Source organism: Curcuma longa, chromosome 6, assembly GCF_044706935.1.
Source record: "Curcuma longa cultivar G26 ecotype Majalengka, Jawa Barat chromosome 6, ITB_CL_G26_1.1, whole genome shotgun sequence".
Taxonomy (NCBI): Eukaryota; Viridiplantae; Streptophyta; class Magnoliopsida; order Zingiberales; family Zingiberaceae; genus Curcuma; species Curcuma longa.
The window spans coordinates 2,861,972-2,872,869 of record NC_133866.1 but is presented as its reverse complement, the minus strand read 5'-3'; the positions used below and the strand labels follow the sequence as shown (position 1 = coordinate 2,872,869).

The 10,898-nt window shown below is 34.7% G+C and overlaps 1 pseudogene; it reads right to left on the bottom strand.

Moving 5' to 3' along the window:
- Positions 1 to 6,634: 6,634 nt before the first annotated feature.
- On the bottom strand, positions 6,635 to 8,711 carry LOC141830781 (disease resistance protein SUMM2-like; annotated as a pseudogene).
- Positions 8,712 to 10,898: the final 2,187 nt, after the last annotated feature.

Sequence of the window (10,898 nt, the reverse complement as noted above, 5' to 3'; positions counted from 1 at the left end):
GTCGCTAAAACCTAGCGACGAAATATTTATTATTTGTCGCTAACATAAATTTTAGCGACGATTTTATATGCTTCGTCGCTAATTTTTAGCGACGAGTACGTGTTCATTCATCGCTAACAGTAGTTTGGCGTAAGGAAAAACTCGAAGGTTAGCGACGATTTTGTTAAACCCGTCGCTAACATTCGATTTCGTTTAAAAAAAATCCTGAAGCTTAGCGACGATTATGGTTAATATTGTCGCTAACGCTCGATTAATTAGCGACGAATGCTTTCAGTTCGTCGCTAACGTTGGAAATTCTGCCCTACTTTTGCATGTTTTCCCTGCATACGTCCATACATCATACATCACAGAATTCTGCCCTGCTTTTGCATGTTTTCCCTATATACATCCATACATCATACATCACAGAATTCTTTGCATGTTTTCCCTGCATACATCCATACATCATACATTCACAGAATTCATAAATCAATTCACAACATCAACAACAGAATTCACAACATCAACAACAAAATTCACAAATCAATTCACAACATCACAGAATTCACAACATCACAGAATTCCAATACTAACAACTAACTGGTATTGATGCCACAGAGAGCAGTACCAAAATTAAATTACAACCAGAACGCCAAGGATCATTAAGATCAAGTACCCTAACAAGAAATCTGGAGCCATAAAATCGGCGTCCCAAGCCCCAACATAACATAGACACAGACAAGCAGAGCTCAAACAAATACTAGCAACTAACTGGTACTGATGCCACAGAAAGCAGTACCAAAAACAACCTGCAACCAGAACGCCTAGGACCATTAAGATCAGTTACCCTAGCAAGAAATCTGCAGCAAAAATTCACTTACTCTTTTCTTTTCGCTTTAAACTTTACTCGGAACTCGAGCTCTTCCCGGCTTCGATCCTCAGGCCCGATCCCTTACTAAGAACGACGGAGTCAACAAAACGTCTACAGAAACCAACGGAGACGATCTGGCGGGCGGGCGAGGGCATGTCGCAGCGAGCAAGGTTTCAGCTCGGGAGGTCGCGTAGGAAGCGATGGGAGATGCGACGGCGGTTGAGGAGAGCGCAAAAGAGGCGAGATCTGTCCTCGAGGGGACGGCCGGCGGGGAGTCGGCGGCGATCAGGGACGGAAGAGGCGGATCGGAGGGTAAAAAAAGGTGACGTGCTTGTTGGCGAGTAGGGAACTGCGTTGGTTCGTTGGAAGATGAGGTGGGGGGAGGAGGGGCGGGGCGCAGGAGAAAAGGGGCTCGAGAAATGCGGAGGAAGAAAAGGGAGGTGGGGGTAGGGTTTAATCGAAGGTTAGCGACGATTTTCCAACTTTGTCGCTAAACATTAGCAATGAGTATAACGTTTCATCGCAAAAACATGTCGTTAGCGATGAATTAATCCATTTCGTCGCCAAAATTTGGAAAAAACCGCAGAAAATTGGATGGTTAGCGACGAAATATTAAGTTTTGTCGCTAATGTTTAGCGACGGAACAATTATTTCGTCGCAAAAAATTGAACGAAGGCGGGATTAAGATTTAGGTGGAAGATTTAGGCGGAAAAACTGAAGTTAGCGACGAAATTTCATATTTCGTCGCTAACGGTTAGCGACGAATTTAATATTTCGTCGCAAAAATTAGCGTTAGCGACGAAATATGATATTTCGTCACTAATTCTTATATTAGCGATGAAAATGAAAATCGTCGCTAATAATTCGTCGCTATTTTTATGATTTCTTGTAGTGACATGTTTGACTGACGCATATGGGATAGATTCCATTTCCTTTCTTTCCAAATCATTTTTTGGACATTATAATTCATTGAATTTGTCCCCTTTCTAAATTGGAGGCACATCAGTAGAACATTTTTCCATATTGAATCTCTTTAAAATTTTATTGATATATCCTTTTTGAGACAATCCTAGTAATCTTTGTTGTCTATCATGGAATATTTCTATTCCAATCACATAGATTGTCTCACCTATATCTTTCATTTCAAAATTTTTAGAGAGAAATTCCTTTACATTATGTAACATTCCTTTATTGTTAGAAACTAGAAGAATGTCATCAACATATAGAACCAATATACTAAACTTGCTCCCACTCACCTTCATATAGACACACCGATCAACAGTGTTTTCTATAAAATCGTATGATGTAATGGTATCGTTAAACTTAATATACCATTGTCTAGAAGATTATTTTAGTACATATATTGACTTCTTCAATTTACACACTAACCTTTCATTTCCCGAAAGTGAAAACCCTTCCGGTTGATCCATATATACTTCTTCCTCTAAGTCTCCATTCAGAAAGGCAATCTTTACATCCATTTGGTGAAGCTCTAAGTCATAATGAGCCACCAAAGCCATAACAATTCTTAAAGAATCCTTCTTTGAAACTGGAGAGAAGGTTTCCTTATACTCAATATCATCTTTCTGAGTGTAACCTTTGGCGACAAGTCTGGCCGTATACCTTTTGATATTACCTATCAAGTCACGTTTAGTTTTGTAAATCCATTTACAACCGACTCATTTAAAACCTTCAAGTAATTCTACGAGTTCCCAAACTTTATTATCATCAATTGATTTCAACTCTTCTTTCATGACATTTAACCATTTTTTAGAATTGAAACATTCCATGGCTTTTATGAACGAGTCTGGATCTTTATCATTGCTCAAGTCACTTTCATCTTCTACTGAATAAACCACATAATCATTGGGAATTGCAGGTCTTCTTGTCCTTACTGACCTTCACAATTCTTGTGATTGTTCACTAGTGACTTGTACGCCATTATTATGCTCATCATTGTGTTGATCATTTTCTGTGGTTTGAATATTCATTCGTTGTTCTGATATGTTGTTAGACTGTGATACAACAAGAGGAACAATGATTTGATGAGAATCTTCAAGTGTAATTTCTTCCACCCGATTCTCTTGAATATTCACCTTTCGTGATTCATCACTCCCACTGATTTGGCCATTCTCAATGAATCGAGCATTTCCAGAGTCTATTATCCTTGTACTATGGTTTGGACAATAAAAGATGTACCCTTTTGACTTTTCCGGATAGCCAATGAAGTAACCACTAATGGTTCTTGCATCGAGCTTCTTTTCATGTGGATTATATATCCTTACTTCTGCTAAACAATCCCAAACATGGAGATGTCTTAAACTATGTTTTCTTCCCTTCCACAGTTCATAAGGGGTCTTAGGAACTATCTTACTAGGAATCCTATTTAGCAGATATGTAGCGGTCTTTAAACTGTGCATCCATAATGATAACGGTACATTACTTTTATTTATCATACTCCTAACCATTTTCATTAGAGTACGATTCTGCCTTTCAGCTACACCATTTTGTTGTGGTGTACCAGCCATTGTATACTGTGCACAAATGCCTCGACTTTTGAGAAACCTTGCAAATGGACCTTTACATTGTCCACTTTCATCAAATTTTCTGTAATATTCACCACCTCAATTAGATCTCACAACCTTTACTTTTCTATCTAACTACCTTTTCACCTCATTTATGAATGTTTCTAAAACATTCACAGATTGAGACTTTTCATGCAGCAGATACAAATAACCATAACGTGAGTAGTCATCAATAAAAGTGATGAAATACCTTTCACTATTCCAAGACGGAGCATCAAATGGACCACATATGTTAGTGTGTATCAATTCTAACAGTCCATTACTTCTTGTGCCCTTAACTTTAGATGTGTGTGTAGTTTGCTTACCTTTAATGCAATCTATACACACATCCCAGTCATTAAAATCTAATTGAGGTAAAATATCACATTTCATTAACCTTATTATCCTTTCTTTAGATATATGACCTAATCTTTGATGTCACAAGAAAGCTGAATATTCATTAAGTGCACTATGTTTAATACCAACATCATTGTCAACATGAAACAAAGATTCTGTAAATTTAACATTGAGATTAAATCGATACAAACCATCTAATAAAATACCAGAACCATAATAGTATTTTTGTTTGTACCATACAAATAAACCATTCTCAATCTCAAAATTAAAACCTTTACAATCCAACTTAGAAACAGAAACTAGATTCCTAGCACATTCAGGAACATAGAGACACTCTTCTAAATCCAAGTGATAACCAGTATCCAGGATCAATCTATAAGTTCCAATTCCTTCACTGCGAGCCTTCATTCTGTTTCTCATATACAAGAATTTTTCAATTCTGTTTATGGGTTGGATCGAAAGAAATCCCTGTGTAACTGAGATACATGAGTAGTAGCACCAGAATCCAACCACCAAGTATTATTGGGTACTTCCATAATATTTGATTCAAAACATACTGAAACAAATAGCGTACCTTTTTTTCGAACAAGACTTTTCTTTTCAAGCATTCTTTCTTTAAGTGCCTAGCCTTGTTACAGAAGTAGCACTTAAGCTCCTTTTGGATATGCCCCTCTTTAACATTTAATGGAGCTTTTCCCTTCTTCCGGTTCTTTTTACTTGATCTATTCTTGTTGCTGTTTCCTTCATGTTGAAATGTCAAGTTTATGGCATGGTCTTCGATTTTCTTCAACCTCCCTTCCTCTTGAATCAACATGGCCTTAATTTCTTGAAAGTTCCATTTCTCTTTTATGGTGTTATAATTCACCTGGAACTGGCCAAACTCAAGGGGAAGTGAGTTGATGATAAATTGAACCAAGAATGATTCACTCACATCCATGTCCATTGACTTCAGCTTTGCAGCTAGATTCGTCATACTCGTCACATGATCATGAATGGGTTGCGACCAATCAAATTTCTTGGTCGTTAACTCACTCATGAGATTACCAACAATGGATTTATCCGTAATGTCCGATTAGGAGTATTCTTTAATTCTCAACATGAATTCTTTAGCATTATCAGTCTTTGGCATTGATGGCTTAACATTTTCAACTATTGTCAACTTTATTAAGCTCAAACACAGCTGATTAGACCACTCCCAAGTCTCAATAACAGCCCTGTTAGCTTCCGTACTAGTCTCATTTATGAATGTTGGCTTTTCACAAACTAATGCTGCGTCTAAATCCATTACACCCAGTTGAAACTGGATTTGTTCAAACCAATCTGCATAGTTCAAGCCATTGAACTTAAGCAAGTTATTGCCAGAAGATAACAAATTCATAAATGTTGTAAAAACATACATGTTCATACTTTAATGCTTTGAATAAAATTAAATAGATTTAGACAAACAATAATTAATTTCCTAGAGTTCACCTTTGAGCAATACTTAAAGAAATAACATTAGAAAGAATTGACGATAAGATTTTAAAATTACTGAAGAGGTTTCGTCGATCGTTGATAAATATATCATATATATACTCATGTGATTTTAATATAATTAAATGTTTATTTAAATATCAAAATTCACGACATGGCCAATCTCAATCATATCGTTAAAGACATATATAACTGCATTTAATATGATAGTGTTTTATATAAATCATTGTGTTTAATTCTACTTTAATGGCTTGATTTCAAAGGAAATGAAGACATATATAACTCAATAGTAATTGTTGTCAATGAGGCTAATTAAGATTTATCATTTTTTTTCAATAGTAATTGTTGTTCTGACGTACAAATCAAATTTTTGCAAACATAGGCAATAAGTTAACGAAAAGAACTTCCAATTAAATTAAACTTATCCAAACCACATAATTAACAAAGTCTATAAACATTGATATTAAATAATAAATCAAACCATGTCATTTACATGCTAGGCCATCATGCATCATAATAATTAATGTGATCAAATGGTGGATATCAAACAAAACTAAAACTATAAGATTATCTGAAATGAAAATGATTCATGCATGATGAAATATATATAGTTGAGAAGACTTTATCGATGATCAAATTTAAAACAAGATGTTTAATTAACTATCTTAGAATCATTAATCAAATTTAGATACATATAGAAGCAACACTTAACTAAAGAATCCAACCATTTGAAGCAGTAAATGTATTATATCATATCCTCCTTGACTAAAAGACCTTTCATTTCAAAAATTATCATCATCATCATTATCACTGCCGCCGCCGCCGCCCATGCCTACAAAAGTCACAAAATTTTATTAAAAGTAATAGATATTGGAGCAAATTTTAATTAAACAGTTGAGAGTAAGATCATATAATATTTTAATAATATTCATCTATAAAGAATAATGTTGACAATAAGATAGATATTTTCCCTTTGCGACAACATTGGGATATTTAATCAAAGCATAAACTCAATGGAATAACTTATTTTTTTTTATATTATAAATCAAGATCATGGTTACATGGGAAATAAGACAAAATTGAAAATTAATTGCTTCTCAAGAACAAGAACAAGAACTTGCAGCGGTAGTTTAAATTGCTATTTACCAAAATACCCAACATGGCACTTCGTTTTTATATTTATCAAAAATATTTATTTTCTAAAACAAATTCCTAAATTGCCCTTAAAAGATTATCAAAGGACAGGACCTTTGGCATGCATCTTTAAACTATATAATGTTGCCTACTTCATAAAATATTAAACCATTTAGATCTAAATATTCATTCATATATTTCATATATAAGACAGAATAGAATAGATAATAAATGATTTGATATGAAAATATATGTGTTACCTAAAATAAGGGGTGAAGGAATCCTTGATGCTCTCGTCATCCCAATCTAAGTTGTTCCACCAATCTTCACCTTGAATCAATTTTAATCTATTCTTCAATATTTCAGCCCCAAATGGTAGTTTTTTGAGCTTGGGACAATTCATCACATCTATATATTCCAAGTAGGGAAAATGGAACAGTCGATTTGCAATGCGATTGAGGTTCAGCATGTCGTCCAAAATCAAGCTCTAGATGCTAAAGCTAGAGATGGAGTTGGAGTTCCCTACCTCACTTATTTAGTTCCTTCATTTTTGAACAATCTTTTATTTGTAAAGATTAAGGCATGGTAGTTGTAGAACCCAAGAAACATCCTTCAATGCATAGCATCTAACAATATATAGTTCACGAAGGTTGTAGAGCCGGACTATATTCAATGAAATCTCTTCCAATAGTGCTAGGTTTTTAAAACGGAGACTCTTTAAACATCCGAAACTTGATTCGCGACCCATGCATGCCGCCAATACTAATCTTTCTAATCCGAAATTCTTAATGCTCATAGTTTCAAGATGGTCACGTACCCTACAGCTCCATTGCGGAGTGCCCAAATCGTAATTTGAAAATTTTGAAATATTGTTTCCATCCAAAATGAGTTCTCATATGGAGATATTTGGTAGTAACATGTTGAGTCACTCAATATTATCTGTTGTAGCATTAATGTTAATTCCCACGCTTAATTGACGACGCCCTTTGAAACATTTCAGCTCATCCCACCACCACTCAAGTGTAGGATCAATTTCTCTTATATCCAACCACTTGAGCATTAATAAATTGGATATCATCCCATTGGGTATAATTTGAAGGTCATTACACTTTAAAAGCAAGTACTCTAATTTGCACAGACAACCTAACTCAACCGGTAGTCTTTTAATATGAGTGTAGGACAAATCTAAATATTGAAGCTCAATTAAACTACCAATCTCCCTGGGAAGCTCTAGTATAAGACATTGACAAAGATCCAAGTATGTTAAACGAGGCATGTTTTTGAACAAACTCAGAGGAATATCCTGCAGATCATTATCTCGGAGAATCAACATAGACAGTTTTGGAAAAGTGGAAGCTCCATACTCTTGTAAAAATTTAATCTCATTCCATATGAATGATGCTCACTCTGCTTCTTGCCATTCTTGTCTAGGCAAATCTCTCAACCCAATTCCTGCCTTTACAATTCATTTCTTTTGCTCCCCTCCAACCCAAAGACTATCAATAGTGTCATGTCTCGGATGACGCCGTGCATCTTTACACGTGTGTCAATATAAGGAAAGTCCTTGTCACTATATTTCTCTAGCAAAGATGCAGCTATGAGAGCTTCTAAATAGGAGCATCCTATGACGAAAGCTTCATTGATCACATTAAATTCACAGATTTTGCTGCAACCTATCCAACATGGTATCAACTCAAAAAATTTATCAATCTCATAATCTTCGGGCCACAAAGCGCAACACAAAAGACATTCTCTTATGAAATCATTCTCTAAACTGTCATAGCTCAACTTGAAGGCTTTATATATGACGAGTGAATCTTCTAGAAGCCCAATGGTTCTCTAGTCATGTTTATTCCTTATTTGATGGAGAGCCTCCTTCCAAGCTTCCCAAGACTTTTTTCTTGACATGGCTCGGGTGACGGGGACAAGAGCGATCGGAAATCCTGGACATTCTTTAGCAAGTTCTTTAGCAACAAACTTAATTCCAGCATCTGAGCTGAGAACATCCTTGTTGTTGTTCTCCTCGAAGAGTTGCCATGTTTGAACTAGATCCAGACATTTGGCTCTCTTTTTTTTGCTTTCATTTGTGCACACACTGTCTCACTGCGGGTCGTGAAAACCACAACTTTGTGCATCTGTTGTTGTTGCTACTGACCTAGCTCAGTAGTCGAGTGTATCATCCCCAACCATTGATGATCCACATGTTCCCAAATGTCATCGAGAAGCAGCAAGCAGGTCCTGTTCTTCAAGTAGCTAAACAACTTATCACCACAAGTTTGTTCATCGTCATTCTCCTACAATTTCTATAGTCCTAGACTCTTAGCAATATCCATCTGGAGCCTTTTCAATTGGTAGTTGTTCATCGTCATTCTCTTGCAATGTCTGTACCATACATGATCGGCTCCACGACCATCTATAAGGAGGTAAATAGAGAAGCTACCACTACAGTTGACTACGACGGAAGAGGGCATTGTCTCGGCTTCGTCGAGATTTGAACTCTTATCTACTTCAGCAACTCTTTCTGTCGTAACCAAGTCAACTATGTCCCGAAAGCTTTCATTGTCTATTCTTAATTAGTGCTTACATGGCAGATTCCATATATAAAATAATTACTTGGAGGTATCGGGATGAATTGCATATCTTTTCTTCCTTTATTTACTGTAAAATAATTATAGGTGGATAAATTTATATAAAATAATAAACAAATAGTATTATTAATGATCATTTTTTGAGATTTTTTCACCAATTTTTTTCTCTTCCTCGTGAAGCTTGCCCCGATCTCTACCACTGCAAAAGAATTACAGATATATATGCAAAGTATTATTAGATTAAGAATATACAAAATTCAAATAACAACAAATTAAATATTAAATGAGATTAATTTGTAATCTTGACTCGTGGAGTCGATCATAATCTACATCGGAACTAAATGAGTCATTGCTATTAGAAATTTTCAAGAGTTTAACATAGATTTACGGAGTACAATAAAATTTAAATTTTACAAAAGGATATAGTTTTTTAAAATAATCTTTTACCCCTTGCAGTTTCAAATTAAAATATAAAAAAATATTATTTTTATTTAAACTGCATTTAAGAAATAAACTAAAAACTTAATTATTATATCAAAAAATTTCAATCAAAAGTCATGAATGACTTTAAAATTTCTATCAATTAATTAATATTATTTTTAAGCATGAATTTTAAGGAAATTAAGTTATTGATGAACTTAATTAAAAATCAGATTTATTTTAAATTTATATTTTTACTTCAGCAAAGGTAGAATCTACCATTCCAACAGTCTCACACGATCGATCTCATGACCATCTGTAAGGAGGTAAATCAAAAAGTTACAAATGATCATCTCATAAAAGAGTGCATTACCTCGGCTTTGCTGAGATAAATTTATATTTTTACACTCCTGGTGATGGTAGCGGCGAGGAGATCAAGCTCTAATTTGTTAATTAATTAGCAATTATATGGGCATGCATGCATTAAGCATGGAGAGAGATGCATACGCTAGCCCCCGGGGCATAGCTGAGTTGATTAAGACGGAGCAAATTTGTAGAAGAGGGTAAAGGTTCAAATCTCGGCGAAGCCAAGCAATACTATCCTCCATCGTGACCAACTACAGTTTCTCAATTTACCTCCTCACAAATAGTCGTGGAGCCAACCGTGTGAGACCGCTAGGGTGACGAATTCTATCTTTTGCAAAAGAGATGCAGGCGCTAGCTCGAGCTTAATAAGAACAAGAGATTTGTTTCTTTTGAAGAGCAAGTAAGGAAATGATGCAGGAGCATCCAAAGATTTTTATTATTAATTTTGATCATTTTTATTTTTAGTAATTTTTAAAGTTTTTGATATTTAGAGTAGTTTTGAAAAGTTCTATTTTTTTATGGTTATCCCTAGTGAATACATATTACACCCAAAGAGTTCCAATAGATATTAGGTTCCAAAGCGTGTGATCTCTTCACATTAAATAGATATAGAATGTATTAACCTTAATTGGAAAGATAGTTAACCCAACCATGATAAAGTTGACATTTTATGACATTTTTAAGATATTGTGATTTCTTGAGAATGAGACTTTAATTTGTATCCTTGAGGATTTGTAGGGTGTCAATAACAATTGAAGCTTGAGATTGATTAAAATTAACACAAATAGGATAGAATCATAAAGTGTGCCGACTATGAGTTTTTGACACATTCGAGGGAAACAGAGCTGCTTATATCAAATTGTATATTTATAATGAATAGATGATGACATTTAAATGAAAAATTTAGGTATTTTCTTTGTGCTGACCATGCTTGTGTGCCCTATTACATGTCATGACATTATTTCATATATTCATCATGAGATGATAGTATATTGCTAATTTTGATATATGTTGTTTGAAATTGACACATGCCATGCCATACGTTCATTATTTAGTATGATAGATTTCCTTTTTGAAGAAATATGTATTTGATGTATGTCATACTTATTATCATGCATTATTGATAATTCCTTATAATTAAGGACA